Consider the following 18,449-nt stretch of genomic DNA (forward strand, 5'->3'; position numbering starts at 1 on the left):
GTTCATCTCTGGAATTTCTTGCCTTCTTCATGGGATTTGGGATCATCAGTGCAGAAGTCAGGTTGGTACACAGCTGGCGGCCCTATTTAACAACTGTTAGAATTCATATTATGGCAAGAACCAATCAGGTTTCTTGTGAATGCTTCCAGTGACAATAGCCATCTGCAGCCACAAGATGGCAGGTATGTAAAGGATAGATACAAACAGACAAGGAGCTTTATGATGCTGAAATGAAAGGTGAGACATCATTTTTACTGTAGTACATTTTAGTTTATGACTATTTTTAGATTTGATTAGGCAGTCAGTCCTTGCCTTCCTTGTCTTAACAGAGCGCCGCTGTATCGTAGGACTGGTTAGAGTCTGATGTTGTACCTGGTATCTGCAGGACCCACTCTTCCAGTTTGTGGGTTACAGCTTCTTTACCACTGGGACTGCTGTTTCCCATGGTACTTCTCTATTTTCTCATGAACATTTTTCCTGATGTTGGTGCCGTAATGCTTGAATGGGTTGGAAGATTATGGCATCGAGTTAAAAGGGGTTTCAGGTTACATCGTAAGCTACTACATAGAGGTCTAAATCAAGCATTCCAGTGTCTATGGATGTCTATGGATGTCTATGGATGGGGCATTTGAGAACATAAAATACCTTTCCAAAGAAACACACCCCTGCTGGGATAATAAGATGGACAAAGGAGGAGATAGAAGCCACCAACATCAAGACCAGGAAGCTCCTGACCATGCATGGAGGGTTTCACCCTAAGTCCAGCACCCTGAGGCTGTACGCTAAGCAGAAATCCTTCCAGTGGCTGGACAAAGCTGGACTGAAAGACAGCACAGTGGCACTAATCATGGCAGCACAGGAACAAGCTCTGAGCACAAGATCCATAGAGGCTGGGGTCAGACCCCACACTGTAAAATCTAATTAGTTCCCAGAACTCAAAAAAATTGGGGAAACTCGTTGACTCAAAGAAATTGAGTAAAGCTTAGCTAAAAATGACTAAATTAGGACAACTTATTTATTTTGAGTACTCTGTACAAGCTCATTTGTTCCCAGAACTCAAAAAAATTGGATCAAGTTTACGTAAGATGACCAAGTTAGGGCAACTTACTCATTTTGAGTACACTGTACAGCCTTGTTAGTTCCCAGAACTCAAAAAAATTAAGGAAACTCGTTGCCTCAAAAAAGTAAAGCTTACTTAAGATGACTGTTAGGACGACTTATACAGTGCAAGTCTGCAGTATTAAGAATAACTTGATATTTCTGACTGTACAATACTAATTGTTTACTTACTGACAAACATTTCAAGTTCAACTAAATGAAATATGATCAGAACCTGCCTCCCCCCCCTACTCTGGACCCACACCAATTCACATACCGGACACTGAGGAGGCCATAGCCATCGCACTCCACACAGCACCGAGCCACCTGGAACAACAGGGGAACTATGTCAGAATGCTCTTCATCGACTTCAGCTCTGCCTTTAACACAATAATTCCAGACATTTTGATCACCAAGTCAGCCAGCCTGGGGCTCCCGCCATCCACCTGCTCTTGGATAAAGGACTTCCTGGTCAACAGACCCCAGCGGGTGAAACTGGGTCCTCACCTCTCTTCCCCTCGCACTCTCAGCACCAGCTCCCCCCAGGGCTGTGTACTAAGCCCACTACTCTACTCCCTCTACACATATGACTGCAGTCCCGCCCACCCAGAGAACATCATTGTCAAATTTGCTGATGACACAACAGTGATGGGGCTGATCACAGGAGGAAATGAGGCGGCTTACAGAGATGAGGTCCTGAGACTGGGAGAATGGTGTGCATCAAACAACCTGGCACTTAACATCACCAAGACCAAGGAACTCATCCTGGACTTCAGGCAGAACAGAACTACCCCTGCCCGCCTGCACATCAACAGAGAATGTGTAGAGCGAGTGGAGTCCTTCAAATTCCTTGGCTTCCACATCTCTGCAGACCTCTCCTGGTTAGCTAACACCACGGCCCTAGTCAAGAAAGCCCAGCAGCGGCTACAGTTCCTAAGGGTGCTCAGGAAGGAGCAACTAAACACCCTGCTGCTGGTGACCTTCTACAGATCCACCATCAAGAGCCTGCTGACCTGTGCAGTGACAGTGTGGCACGCCAGCTGCAGAGGGTGGTAAACACAGCACAAAAAATCATCGGCTGCCCATGTGTGGGCGATCGTGGCTCAAGAGTTGGGAGTTCGCCTTGTAATCGGAAGGTTGCCGGTTCGAGCCCCGGCTCCGACAGTCTCGGTCGTTGTGTCCTTGGGCAAGACACTTCACCCGTTGCCTACTGGTGGTGGTCAGAGGTCCCGGGGGCGCCAGTGTCCAGCGGCCTCGCCTCTGTCAGTGCGCCCCAGGGTGGCTGTGGCTACAATGTAGCTGCCATCACCAGTGTGTGAATGTGTGTGTGAATGGGTGGATGACTGGATGTGTAAAGCGCTATACAAATACAGGCCATTTACCATTTGTCTGCTGTCTACAACTCCCGTTGTCTTAGTAGGTCCAGAAAGATTTTAAAGGACACTACCCACCCCGGCTGCCATCTTTTCAACCTCATGCCCTCTGGCAGGCGCTATAGATCCATAAGGGCCAGAACAAACAGACTCAGGGACAGCTTCTTCCCCAAAGCCATCACCGTACTCACCTCAAACTTGTACAAAAAGCAATCTGCACTGAAATATCATCAACTCTCTGCCGGTCTGTCTCTGTCAGTACTGTACTGTGTATTTATATTTATAGTAAGTGTATATTTAAATTATTGTATAGTCTTTATAATGTGCTATAAGCACGTGTGCACTTTTATAGAGCCGTTTCTAATTTCGTTATACTATGTATAATGACAAAGGCTTTCAACTTTCAACTTAATCGGAGCACTAGGTGCGGTGACTCCCAAGCTAGGCGAGTGGCTCCAGCAGATCCCAGGAACAACATCAGAGATCTCTGTCCAGAAGAGCGCAGTGCTAGGAACAGCTAAGATACTGCAGGACCCTCAAACTCCCAGGCCTCTGGTAGAGGACCCAAATCACCTGCAGGTGCGAGAGGGGAAAAACTTTCTTTTTTGTTCTTTTTATAGATTTTCAGTTGGATTCAGGTCAGGCGATTGGCTGGGCCATTCGCGCAACTTTATTTTTTATTCCTCTGAAACCATTTAAGAGTTTTCTTGGCTGGTCTTGGGTCATAATCTTCCTGAAACGTCTTTGTTTCATCTTCATCATGAAGATGGCAGCAGATTTTATTCCCTTCAATTATATGAAGTGTGCCTTTGCCATGTGCTTCAAGATGCTGTTGAAGACTCTACAGAGTCTTGGGTGGTGAGCATACATACACAGGGAAATCTAATTTGTCCACAGAACTGGGGGGGAAATTATGCAAAAAGTAAAGTTTAAAAAATGAACTTAAAATAACTAAGTTAGCACAACATTGTGAGTAAACAGTACTGAGAATAACTTGATTCTTCTGAGTGAGCAAAACTAAATGTTTGCCGTCTTGACGCATGCTCAATCATCCAAGTAACTCTCCAGAAGTTGATTCTGTTCACACACACACACACACACACACACACACACACACACACACACACACACACACACACACACACACACACACACACACACACACACACACACATCTATCTATAGATATATCTACATATCTATAGATAGATAGATAGATAGATAGATAGATAGATAGATAGATAGATAGATAGATAGATAGATAGATAGATAGATAGATAGATAGATAGATAGATAGATAGAAAATTTAATGTATATATTAATGAATATATATTCATTTGTAGTCTCAGCCCTGTGACATCCCACACTGGAACTCCCCCAGCTGGATAAGCTACACACTGAAAAGGGGAATCTTAAGATTCTATCTCATCAACGGTCTTTACTGCAAGTTCAGCTGTGAGGCTTTCCCATTACACTCATAGAAAGAGCAGCAATAAGATAAGCTGCATTGCTTCTCATTCAACTCAACAAGAGTAGTTTCTGATGAGATTGTGGAAAATTATGTGCATGTAAACCTGGAACATACTTTAACTCAGTGACGTCACTAAAATCAAAGCGTTTCATTAGGAACACATCGCAGCCCTCAGATGTTTGAGTTCAGTTATTAATGAATGTACAACTACCGAGAGACACAAAGAAGGCAGTAAAAAAAGCTAAAACCTCAAAAAGTGCAAACATTTTGAGGAACATTGTTCTTGTGAAAAGAATTCACTGAATTGTGGATTGTTCAGAGAAACATTGTGATTTTTCACTTTCACAAACAGACTGGTGGAAAACTTTGTGCTTCTGCATTCAAACCAAACAAGATAAGACAACCCAGCGGCTCTTCTCTCTCCCTATCACCACCATCACGTTGGTCAGGCCACACAGAGCCCTTTCCACCAATAAATTAGTCAACATTTCAGAACTGAGAAATAAAGACCTTTCTCACTTTTCAAATTGACTGACAGGTTTTTCTGCGATGTTCCATGGAAGCTCAAATCTTGGAACAAGTCAGGCCTCCAGAGAAACAAAAAAGAAATGGAGAGAAGATTAAAATTCAGCAAAGGAAATAGGTTAGTTATCATGAATCTACTCTATACTGCCAGAATGAATGATGACATGTAATGAGGTGTCATTTAAACCACAACTTCTGAGCAAATGAAAGAAACAAAAAAAACAACCTTATCCAAAACTCTTCAAACGTTTAAGCAGGTGAGTCAAACTATTACTAAGGGCCACTGTGGAAACCTGTCACATCAAGGGTCACTCACATATCATTTACTGACATGCTTTAATACCTCAAAAACTAAAATCAAATACAAATACCTTAGATGTTATATATGCATTCATAAATCTGGAAGCTGGACAGGCTCCAATGGATGGATGTTAAAGCAAAATAATTATTAAAGTGTGACAACAGATGTACTTTGAGGAATGACGAGCCAAAAGGCTTAACTTGTGATTGTTGTTTATTAAGTCATTAGATGATTAAATATGAGCATGTACGTGGATCTCTTGTGTTCAGAAACCAGGCACAGCTGCAGCCAACTTCCCTGAAGAGAGTAACCTCTCCCAGTAGTTCACAGAGTTTTATATGAGAATGTGCATCCGTCTAAGCAGTTGGTGGTGACTGATATCAGGCGCCAGTTATCGTGTCTCCAACTGCCATAGGAGACAATTCTAACCACGTATCCTTGGCTGGTGACTTTGCTTCCACAAGTCTCCATCTTCCAGTCCTTACCAACGATTATCACCAGTTGCTAATAAGTCCAGGGACTTTGCAGATATCTCCCTGCCAGCCAACCCAGCACATGTCGTACAATGCTGTTTTTGCATCATTATAAAACCATGCTGGATCAGTTCTGCAGTTGTGTCATTTCAAGTTAAGTTTTTCCTAACAATGTTTTCTAAAGCCAAGGACCCTCAGAAAGAGCTGAGGCAGGGAGAACAGGGCATGATTAGAGCCTGAGTACACAGAGTTTGCTTAACATCATTCACAGTAATTTGTACAATTTAAATAAATAATAAAAGTTTACTTTAATCTCAGAGGCTCATCATGAAGACATGAGATTGATGCTATCTATCGTTACAGGTAACAGCTTCATGGAAACGTGCTACTCAAGTTGTTCTATGAGCTGAAAGCAGGAAGTGTGCAGTCTGGCTCTGGCAGCTCAGTAATGATGGGAGCACCTCTGACCTGAGAATCACAAGAAGCTTTCTTTCATTCACCTGATGGTTCCCAGGAACTTAATTTTGATATGTAAGCATTGTGAGTATACGTGGATATGCACTTTGTTGACTCTTTTGACGTCAGCCAAATAAGCAAGATGCAGGAGTTGGGGGAAATAGAGGAGGAGAGGGGAACGCACAGACATCCCAGAGGCCTGTGGGGGAAGATTTGGACAAGGAGTTTCTCACTTTCTCTGACAGTGACAGCAGTCTGAGGAGTGAGTTCATAAAGTAGAGATGACAAAGACAGGACGTAGAAATTGACATGTGAAAAACAGATGGGGTCTTTTCTGCTACGGAGCTACAGATGGTTGAATTATTTCATTCATTCACTGAACAACGTGCACATTTTAATTGTTACACCTCTCCCCTTTGAAATAAAAACAGAAATCACTGCACACATAATTTGATGTACAATATAATTTAACTTAACCGCTTCAAAACAGTCAGATACATGCAGTTTAACATTTGTTTAAAAGCAACAGTAGGCCCACTACTGCAGGCATGGAGAAATTTCATAAGGAAATGTGTTGTGTCTCATTATAGCAGACATTATTATCACACAGAGAGATATTAGAGATAGAGCTATTAGTAAAGGTAAACACAGGAAATAAAGCAAACATTTAAGTGTTTTGTTTGTTTTTTCAGATATGACGCTGTCACGCTGGGTGAGCCATGTCTCAAACTGTGCAGTCGAAGGGGGAATTTAATATCAACACCAAGCGAAATATATACATATACAGTGATCTGGGGAAGGGGGGCTCCAGGTTCTTCGTTCAGTCTGTGGCAAAAACACACTCCATCTACAGGGAGTGCAGAATTATTAGGCAAATGAGTATTTTGTCCACATCATCCTCTTCATGCATGTTGTCTTACTCCAAGCTGTATAGGCTCGAAAGCCTACTACCAATTAAGCATATTAGGTGATGTGCATCTCTGTAATGAGAAGGGGTGTGGTCTAATGACATCAACACCCTATATCAGGTGTGCATAATTATTAGGCAACTTCCTTTCCTTTGGCAAAATGGGTCAAAAGAAGGACTTGACAGGCTCAGAAAAGTCAAAAATAGTGAGATATCTTGCAGAGGGATGCAGCAGTCTCAAAATTGCAAAGCTTCTGAAGCGTGATCATCGAACAATCAAGCGTTTCATTCAAAATAGTCAACAGGGTCGCAAGAAGCGTGTGGAAAAACCAAGGTGCAAAATAACTGCCCATGAACTGAGAAAAGTCAAGCGTGCAGCTGCCAAGATGCCACTTGCCACCAGTTTGGCCATATTTCAGAGCTGCAACATCACTGGAGTGCCCAAAAGCACAAGGTGTGCAATACTCAGAGACATGGCCAAGGTAAGAAAGGCTGAAAGACGACCACCACTGAACAAGACACACAAGCTGAAACGTCAAGACTGGGCCAAGAAATATCTCAAGACTGGTTTTTCTAAGGTTTTATGGACTGATGAAATGAGAGTGAGTCTTGATGGGCCAGATGGATGGGCCCGTGGCTGGATTGGTAAAGGGCAGAGAGCTCCAGTCCCACTCAGACGCCAGCAAGGTGGAGGTGGAGTACTGGTTTGGGCTGGTATCATCAAAGATGAGCTTGTGGGGCCTTTTCGGGTTGAGGATGGAGTCAAGCTCAACTCCCAGTCCTACTGCCAGTTTCTGGAAGACACCTTCTTCAAGCAGTGGTACAGGAAGAAGTCTGCATCCTTCAAGAAAAACATGATTTTCATGCAGGACAATGCTCCATCACACGTGTCCAAGTACTCCACAGCGTGGCTGCAAGAAAGGGTATAAAAGAAGAAAAACTAATGACATGGCCTCCTTGTTCACCTGATCTGAACCCCATTGAGAACCTGTGGTCCATGTGAGATTTACAAGGAGGGAAAACAGTACACCTCTCTGAACAGTGTCTGGGAGGCTGTGGTTGCTGCTGCACGCAATGTTGATGGTGAACAGATCAAAACACTGACAGAATCCATGGATGGCAGGCTTTTGAGTGTCCTTGCAAAGAAAGGTGGCTATATTGGTCGCTGATTTGTTTTTGTTTTGTTTTTGAATGTCAGAAATGTATATTTGTGAATGTGGAGATGTTATATTGGTTTCACTGGTAAAAATAAATGATTGAAATGGGTATATATTTGTTTTTTGTTAAGTTGCCTAATAATTATGCACAGTAATAGTCACCTGCACACACAGATATCCCCCTAAAATAGCTAAAACTAAAAACAAACTAAAAACTACTTCCAAAAACATTCAGCTTTGATATTAATGAGTTTTTTGGGTTCATTGAGAACATGGTTGTTGTTCAATAATAAAATTATTCTTCAAAAATACAACTTGCCTAATAATTCTGCACTCCCTGTACTCCATCTACTCCACGCAGATCCTCACTGATCCTCAGCCAAGAAGGATCCAGGGAGATCTGTATGAGGAGATGGACAAACAGCTGTTTGAAGAAAACCAGGAAACACAAGGGAATTCACTAAGAAGAGACTACACTAACTGAGGTAAGTACAACGATCCAGGGAGGAACAGTACGCCGCCCAGGTCTTAAGTACAGGCTGGAATGATCAGGAATGATGAGTCTGCAGAAGGCGCTGCCCTGGCGGGAGGGGGTGAAGACAGCAACCCAAGGCAAACCGGAGGACCATGACAGATGTTCTTTAGCTTGTGGTGGGGAGTTTGCTTCTTTGGCTCAACCAGTTTTTTTTGTCTGAAGGTGTTTCCGGGTCTGGGGTGTGCTCAGACATTCAAACTGACCCTGTCTGTGGTTCTGTTTCTCCGTGGTTGATGTCTTCTTGCTTTCTTTATTTTTTGTGTTTTTATATGCTCCCTTTTTTCTGCCTGGTGGTGTAGGGTCCTGATGAACCCAAGTTTGTGCCCCAGTGGAGTGGATAGACCACAACCAGATGTGTGCTTAAGAAAATGAACCAAACAGCACTCCACAACGGCTCACACAATTCAAACACAGCCCAAGTAGGTAAGTACAGATTTGTATATTACACTTTGCTATAAACAAAAATATTTAATTAAGAAATTATTTATTGTTGTAGCATTTTATGTTATGCATATCCTACCAATGTGATATATTTATGTGTTATAAACCATATCAGTTTAGATAGTCGGCTACATCACATTTTTGCTGATTTTTTTTTAATTTATTTTACTTTCGTCAGCCACAGATAAAGCTGAAAATCACAAAATCACAAGGAATATCAACTCCTCCATTCATTTAGGTATTGAGCAAATACATTTTAGCTTTCAATGTTTTTCTGAGGAAAAGGTTAACGTGTGTTCAGCCTTTGACACTTTGGACAGTTGGCCTCAGATTATCTTCAAAGTGTCATGCTTCAAAGTTTCCCAGACCTCGAGGCACTAAAGAAACCCCAAACCACAGACATACTTAGAGATGGTGTGAGGTTGTTTCCCTAGAAAGTTGTGTTTGTTTGCATCAAATAGTTGAATGTCCTGCAGTCAGAAAAAAATGGATTACATGTTGATGACACACACACCAAAAACACATTTTTGATGCCAGATGTGTAAAAATCTAAGTAGGGTTTTTTATTATTATTATTATTGTTACTAATTTCCGTTATCTTAAGTCAAATGTGAGGTAATTCCAGGATTTGTACATCGGAGTTTTGTTTTTGTTTTTTGCTATATTATATTATATTATATATATTATATTATATTATATATATTATATTATATTATATTATATTATATTATATTATATTATATTATATTATATTATATTATATTATATATATTATATTATATTATATTATATTATATTATATTATATATATTATATTATATTATATTATATTATATTATATATATTATATTATATTATATTATATTATATTATATATATTATATTATATTATATTATATATATTATATTATATTATATATATTATATTATATTATATTATATTATATTATATTATATTATATTATATATATTATATATATTATATTATATTATATACATTATATTATATTATATTATATTATATACATTATATTATATATATATGTGTGTGTGTGTGTGTGTGTATGTATGATACGTTTCTTGAGTTTGCCAAATGTTATTGAAACAAGTGTAAAACACTGAAATTTCATCAGCAGTAATCGCAGAGTAAGGGCCTCGTATTTCTGCTGCCTAACCACAGCAGAAAGGGCAACTCTGCATTGTGTTTGCCACTTCCACTGTAGCTCAGCTTACTGGTGAAGTAACACAAACCCCACCTCCTCTGATGGACATCACCTACTGAGATGAACAGGTCTGATCCTATCTGGCCAAAAAGTAAAACAAGTATTTTCCCCAAAATGTCTAAACAGAGAATGCCGACGGCCTCTTACTCATTTCACATCCTTTTGTGTTTATTTAGTAACACTTTCATATTTGCAGAGTGGTTAACCTCAGTGAGCTGACAAACGAGGTGTGAGTCTCTCATAGGATCGTTTACAACGCGTTTCTACAACATGATGAATAATTTTGATGACCCCTTGACAAGTTTGTGTCCTGGTGTTTTTGGTGACCTTATATCAGCAACTTCAGATGAAAAGGTCTTACAGAACATTTAGAGTGAACTTTGGTCTGAATGAAAGGCTCCACAAATTAAAGATCTGCAAAGATATTTACATTAGAAAACATTAGAAAACGTGACTTTTGGTGAATCAGAAACAAAACTCATTGTCACATCTACGAGTACAACAACTGCTGTAAATGTATAAAAATATGGCCCGAGTGCTCATCAAGTCCCGAAAGAAGAAAACATCCATAAAGTTAAAGAAACATTAGACAGGGTGATTTATTTATTAAAATCACAAAAAAGCAAAAACAAGTTCAGTTATGGAAATTGTATTTGAATTTCCCAACTCCTATTGCAAAAGCAATAAGTAAAGCTGAGAGCTGAAGTTTGTCTTTAAAGTCTCAGTAAATGCATTTGTTCACAACTCTTTACTAACGAAGAGAAGAAGAAATGCTCAATGCATCATGGGAATCCCCAGCAGCCGAGGCCTGTGCAGCGTGACAGGGTCACCTGATCCAGGCCTAACTATATGCTTTATTAGAAGGGAAAGCTTGAAGCCTAATATTAAAAGTCTCTGATTTCCGAATCACTGTCGCTGTGATGATTTGAATCAGGGGTCTCAAACTCGTGGCCCGGGGGCCACTTGTGGCCCACGCCACCCATACTTGTGACCCCATATATTGACGTGAATAAATACAACGCAGTTTGACCCTTGAAGTTACTTGTTCTGTTCGTTGCTGAGTGCAATGTTAAAATACGTTTTTTTAAAAGCACAAAATGGTTTAATATGTGCAGCAGAGAGTACACACGTGTGAGCAGTCAAAAACTAATGTGTACACTTATGTCTGCATTAAATTTCAACAAATAGGAACAAAATTATAGCAGAGGTGCTGCCACGGGCCCGGACAGAAAAAGTGTTTAACTGGTAGTTTAATGAAAGGCTTCAGTTAGTTAAGAGTGAGAGGAAAAAATTTGTCTTGTTATACAAAATTTGAAATTTTAAAAATACAACAAAACATTAGAATTTTGGAAATGTTTGTGCTTTCTCATTTGTTTGTTTGCTTGTTTTTTTGTGCTACTTGAACACTGAAGTGGCCCTCACAGGAGACGACAGTGATAGCAGTGGCCCACAGCTCATTTAAGCTTGAGACCCCTGCTTTAAATAAACCAAATAAACCTGATATTTTAAGAATCTTTGAAAATAAAGAGAGGTTGGAGAGTGACCTATAATTAGCTAGCACAGCTGGGTAAAGCGATACTGCCGTGTTAAAGACCTGTCAGGCCGGCATGGTCCATAAACACGCAGCTGCACCTCGTGGAAGGTCTTGCCAGAGGAAGCTGTTATAGCTGCAAAGGGCGGGCCAACATCACACCGCAAAATGTTGTAGATACACAAAACGTTACTTCACAACCCTTTTTATAACATGTTGTTGAAAGAAAGATGAAAAGGTGTCTGCTTCTTTTTTGTAATTAGTTTTGTTTTTTAACAAAGGCGTATGAGGTCATCTAGCAAAGCAAAATGAATTACATAACACAGACCAGTTCAAATGGAGATTTATGGGTATAAAATTAAGTTTAATTCATTTATACTGGAGACTAGCTTGATACCAAAGCGACGTGCACCTCTGTGCGCCCTAACTTCCTGAACTCTTCCATTTCGTATCCCTCTGATAAAGCAGCAATTCTCAGATGTGGCGAGGTGGTTTTACTTTCTAAGAATCGCTGCTGAGTTCGTCTGTGTCACAAACGAACGATATGTTAGGCTTTTAGTGCGAAAATGTGCTAGATTTTGTTTTGTTTGTCACGATACCTCTTTTAAAAAAATGATCTTTTAACTTTTTGTCTTCTTTCTTTCACACGGCAGCTTGAAAACCTTCAAAGCAAAATTAGTTTTGCAGAGGAAACAAAGCCACGTTGTTATCATTTTACTTCATCAGTGGAATTCTGTGTGAGGTTTGCACCCACATTGCCACCAACATTAACAAAGTGTCTTGGTCGGTAATTCCAGGGGAATGTAATGGAATAATTGAGCAAGATGGTGTCTAATGACTAAAATAAAGATGACAAGCAATCGACCAGTATGGAAGAGGAATATTTCCCCTCCAGTCTTTTCAAAACCTTTATCAGAGACTGCATATCCCTCCTACCCTTGCTCCACTACATTGGCCACCAGATACCAAACCAGTTTAAATCAGTTTAAGATACCAAACTCATTTAAACTTTTATTTATTACTTTAACCTAACCCCACCTCTCCTAACTCTTCCCACAGCCCGCCTCAATGCAAAAGGGATGGAGCAGCTGCAGTTAGCAAGCTGTCTGCTTTTAAATCACTCCTCAAAACTTGTTTTTACAAAAACGTCAATGTTCATTTAGTATTTATTTTAATAGGATCATTTATTCTCTTGTGTTTATTTCATATTTTAACTACTTTAACATGTTCAAAAGGCATGATATGTCAAAAGCTGATGTGACTGGTAAATGGTAAGCCGAACAGAGTGTCTAGTTTCAAAATGCAAGGATGGGGATGGTTCATAAAGCTAATCTTGACACTTTACTAATATCTGTCTTCACCACAGCAGCAACCCTTCACTGCAGCTGGGTAAAATACACTTTGTATTGAACACTTCTAGTGAACTCTGAAAACTTGGTCATGTACTGCTTGTTTTCAGTTCCTGATGTAATGTTCTTCTACCAAAATCATAATGAATGCTGTTCCAGAATCTGATCAAAATTCAGAACTGATCATTTGCATGGCTCGGGTGAAGACGTGCAAATTAGAGATGTTTGCCTTAATTTCTTTCTGTCACATAAAACACAGAGTTAAGGTTCTGAAAGGCTTGATTTTAATTTCAGTTAATAAGAGAATGTTAAGTAAGTCCGAGTCTTCGGTTTCACCCATTCTTCCACTACACTGTGTTCTCCATCACCCTTTTCTCACACAGTAAAAAGAGAAGCACAGATTAGCCCTCCGGTTGTGTTCACCTCCCGCCCCTTGCTTTAGTGTTCCTGGTTAAGATGGACCGGTGTGATTTAACTGCTCTTAAATTAGCACAAAAACATTTTTTGCCACCAAATTCAGTCAGTAAGCGAGTGAGTGGATTCCCACAGGTGTAACAAGGTTGATTAAAACACTCAAAATTCAATGAAAGAGGTGCTCATCACTTTTATATGTTCAGGTGCATGGTCTGGAGCAGCGGTCCCCAACCCCCGGGCCTCGGACCGGTACCGGTCCGTGGGTCGTTTGGTACCGGGCCGCGAGAGTTGAGGCTCAGGTGTGAAATGTATGGTTTTCAGGGTTTTTATCGGTTTCCAGCGTTATTTTGTTATCGTTTTTATCGTTAACTCTGTTTTCCTGGGTCTTTTCACGTGTGTTATGAATAAATTTTCTGTTTTTCAGTACTGGTACTAGTTTTATTTTGTTGTATTTATCTGCGACACCTTAAAGGCCGGTCCGTGAAAATATTGTCGGGCATAAACGGGTCCGTGGCGCAAAAAAAGGTTGGAGACCGCTGGTCTGGAGGATGTCAGAAGGCCTTGAGGCAATCAGATGTAAAACACAATATTTATGAGTGTTTTAAGTTGTAAATCAGTCAAATTGGACCCGAACACAACATGAAAGATTATTAAGCTTTTCTTGGGTGAATTTGACTTTTATTAAATGCCAACATTTATTTCCATAATAAAAGGTCAAACTTTACAGTTTCCAAAAGCACAAGTAATTACATGAAAATTAATATTTGTTCATCCAACTTTGTCTGACACATTTTATCTTACTAAACAACAGCAGGTTGCAGATTTCTATAACAAACAAATGTCAGTTACTTGCATAATTTTTCAGTATGTTTATAGGTTCACAAGAAAACAAGGGAGAATTTTTCTTCTCATTTCATTTCTCATCTCCACACATCTCCTCATATCTGCTTTCGCTGCTTGTGCCAAGACTGCTAGCCTGTGAGAGATAGCCTTTATTTGTCAGTTGCAGGTCTTTTGCCCACAACCGAGATGACAGACCTTGCTGACCGTACATACAATACAAACATCACATTGGGGAGACAGGTCAGGCTCGGTAGCGAGGAAAAAAACATGGAAATACGTAACACAGAAGGATAATACAGGAATGCATAGATATCAACACACCATAACACAATAAACACAGACAGCAGCATGGGAAAGAGTTCCAGTGTGTACATCTGATCTGGGACCGCTGCAATCTTCGACTGCGCCTCCAGCTGACCCGATGTCCACATCAGAGGGGAGGTAAGCGTTGGATCCGGGGTAGGGAGGGTGATGCGTCAGTGAGTGCTTATCAGTATATGTATGTGTGTGCGTGTCCATAGCTCAGCTGAGACAGTGTCCTTTGCCCTGCCAGGCTAAGTAAACAGTCTTCCAGCCAACCCAGGTGGCCTTGCATGGAATGGGAAGGAACAGACTCAACACAGTCGTTATCAGGGAGTTTTTGTTCAGCTCCGGCCTTGAGCTCCGTAAGTCTTCAGTTTCACCCATTCTTCCACTACACTGTGTTCTCCATCACCCTTTTCTCACACAGTAAAAAGAGAAGCACAGATTAGCCCTCCGGTTGTGTTCACCTCCCGCCCCTTACTTTAGTGTTCCTGGTTAAGATGGACCGGTGTGATTTAACTGCTCTTAAATTAGCACAAAAACATTTTTTTGCCACCAAATTCAGTCAGTAAGCGAGTGAGTGGATTCCCACAGGTGTAACAAGGTTGATTAAAACACTCAAAATTCAATGAAAGAGGTGCTCATCACTTTTATATGTTCAGGTGCATGGTCTGGAGCAGCGGTCCCCAACCTCTGTAACTGGCATTGTGCATATAATGGCCAACAAAATAATACAACTGGTCATTCACTTAGCCCACAAAAATACTATTATTGTAAGATTCTTAGCCAACTAGACAAAAGCATGAATCTATGCATGTCTTTTGTTTTCTCTGCTATGCTACACAGAACTGTAAAGTCCACTGTGTCCTTCTCATGCTCCAAAAGATGAAATGTATGCAAAGTTACAACTGCAGTAACAGCAGAGATATTTTATTACAAGTCAACATGAAAATAATCACTGGAAAGTGACATTTACATGCATTTACTGCTAAATGGTAAATGGACTGGTTGTTATATAGTGCTTTACTACTCTTCTGAGCACTCAAAGCACTTTACAGTGCCTGCTTAGAGGCTGCCCACTGCTTCACTGAGAGAATGGTTCAATTGCAGAGAGAGTAATTTTCCCATGGGGATCAATAAACGACATTATTATCATTACAATATGATGAACTTGTTGTGATTTGGAGCTGTATAAATACAATCAAATTAAATTTTCTCCAAGTTCTACCATCGTGCTACATTGTTACCTGTTTCACCAAGTTGACACCAAGTCTCAGAGCTGCTGGCTGGATAAAACCTGATTTCAGTGCACAGCCACCAAACTACAAAAGAGAAAGTATCTGACTTATTTTCCTCTGTACAGTGACGGCCAGCTCTTCACAGAGGTGAGGAAATGCCGCGACAGTCATAAGTAGTGAGATCTCACTGATATGTGGCTAGCATGAGCACAAACATGCTGTATCAGTCTTGCCACCATGTCAGGGTCCTATTGACTAAGGACATCCTGTGTGGGAGCATCACCTAATGGACACACAAGTAGGGATTCCCCAAAGTTTGGAAATGTGTCGACCCGGTGTATTAAAAAGGTGGCAAGCTATCACCTATCCACAAACTCAGTAGAAGGTTCATGCAACAACACGTGGGACGAAAACTGATAAAGCTGTATAAACAGTTAACAGTACCTTTGCAGGGACCGAATCTGAGCTTGAAAATACAGCCTGTTATTCAATTATTTGAATTAAAATATTGACTGAAAATCTAAAAGAATATTTCAGCGTAAGCTCTCAGGTCTATATCTATTATTGTCATCATGACTGGATCCTCTACCTCCACCTCTTCATGGATGCTGCTCCCAATGCTTCTGGCTCTTTTTGTCATTTCATCCTTTTCAGCTCCTGCTACCAATAATTGTGCATCAGCACGATCGGTACTATCGACCAATACAGAGCTTAATGCTCTGAAGGTAAGCTGACCAACCAGTGAGTGAAAAATTGTATTGTGATTCTTTTTATGTGGTGGTACTTAGAACTATAAAGAAATTCAACAAAATTATGCACACAACCATCTTTTAAAAAGCAGTCAGATGTTATTGTGTCCTGTCTGCTTTATCTGATTACATACTTTGTTATCCAAAGTGTTTCTCTTTTCGTTTAGGTTTTAGGTTGTTATATAGACGTGTAACGTAGGGTTTCAGTATGTCAGGGGTAAAACTTTGAATTGGTGAATCAAAAGCCTCTTCTCAGGGATTCACCTGCACCATTCTCATGTAAGCTACAAGAAAACTGCTGACTTTGTGTGGGTGAAGTGGGGAATAGATAGCTGATAAAGTAGCCGATGTTGCTGCTTGGCATCTATTTGACATTTAGGTTGTCTGTTACTGCTGTTGCTTCAACTCTGTTTCTCCTTTTGACAGGAGTGTTCTGACAAGTCCAGCAAAACTGTAAGCCTACAATTTATTTTTTCCCATTTGACACCTTGTGTTGCTTGAACTTATGACTTTTCTCACCAACTTCTCTGTCATTTTAATTGATTGGAGTTCAAATTCATGAGCCTGTTAGCCCTTAGCGGCCTCTGCTTTCTTTCTTTCTGAACAATGTCTATCTGTATTCCTGCTTCCTACATTATTTCCATTCATTATATATTTATATAATTACACTGCTCTTGCACTTGTGAGAAAACATATGAGTAATGATACTGAACCATGAGTAGTAAGTATTTCAGTGCACAACAAATTCTGTTCTAACGCTGGTCATTAGCGGTGGCGTTTTTATTTCCCGTGCTTTCATTCTGTGACTGTGATTGTTATATAACAGGAGGGAAGAGATTGGACTAACAACACAGCTTGCATTCATAAATCATTTCTAAAAAAAACAACAGAATATAAAATTATAATTCACACGAGGTTAAATGTGATATACAATAAGCAAACAGACTGATAATGCTTTTTTGACTGTCACTAAAAAATGTTCAAAAACGTTCACAAATGCATTTTCTATCATGCGTGCTCTATTCTGCATCTTTACCACTTCCTCTTTGCTTCCCTCTTATCTCATCTGAACTAATTTCAGCTATTCATGTGCAGCTTTGTTGACTGGAGGATGCTTGCTTTCTAATTCATCTCTTTTTTTACATACATACAGAAACACATCCTTATAAAGTGCACCCATCCACTTTCCTTCTTGTCAGTAGTTGAAACAAGTAAAACAAGTTGTAACTCTTGCATTTGTCCTCGTACTGAACAACAGCACAAGGACAAATGCTGGTTTACTGATTCAAGAATATGATGGCTCATCTCTGTTTTCTCACTGTGTTTTCTCAGCAGTTAAACATCTCCGTAGCACAATCGGTAAGTCGGAGTTATCATTACCAAGTGCCGTAATTTTCAATCATGAGAGGTTTTAAAAGGGGTGCATGTAGATGTAGGACAGGGAGACATGTAATGAAAACGAGCACAAAGATCCTTTAAAAGTGCTTACTCTTGGATTTATACTTTGTTAGGACACAACTGGGCATGAAAGCTGCTTCATGAACTGCATTGAATGAATGAATATGAATATTCTTTATTGTCATTGTCACAAGTACATTCGTCATTTAAAAAGTCCTGTCGCCGCTGTGTTGTAGCAACAGGGCTCAGCTCTGTTGCTTTGTGACCACAGAAAACACTATCCTGTGTGTGGTCTCATAACTAGTTCAAATATGATGTTTATGTTTCTCAGTTATAGTTCCCATTAGGGTATAAATTGAGGCATGCATTCAAAAATCAAGTATAATTGTGGTACAAGTGTTAAATTGAGAAAATGGGGGATGTTAGAGATTTACTGTTCACTTTTAAATTCAGTCTGGGGGTTTAAACCATTTTAATCAAATTTCTAACGAATGTCTGTGTAAACTGACATTCTGACGTACTTACTATGTTATAACATGCAGGACTAAACCTGCTACATTCTGGGAGTTAAACAGCATAAGTAGGATACTTACAGCTACTTACAAGTAGGATTCCCAACGTTTGTACTAATGTTCCTGTGTTTCTCTGGAAAGAACTCTTCCAT

This window comes from Rhamphochromis sp. 'chilingali' (assembly GCF_963969265.1).
Source record: "Rhamphochromis sp. 'chilingali' genome assembly, chromosome: 13".
NCBI lineage: Eukaryota > Metazoa > Chordata > Actinopteri > Cichliformes > Cichlidae > Rhamphochromis > Rhamphochromis sp. 'chilingali'.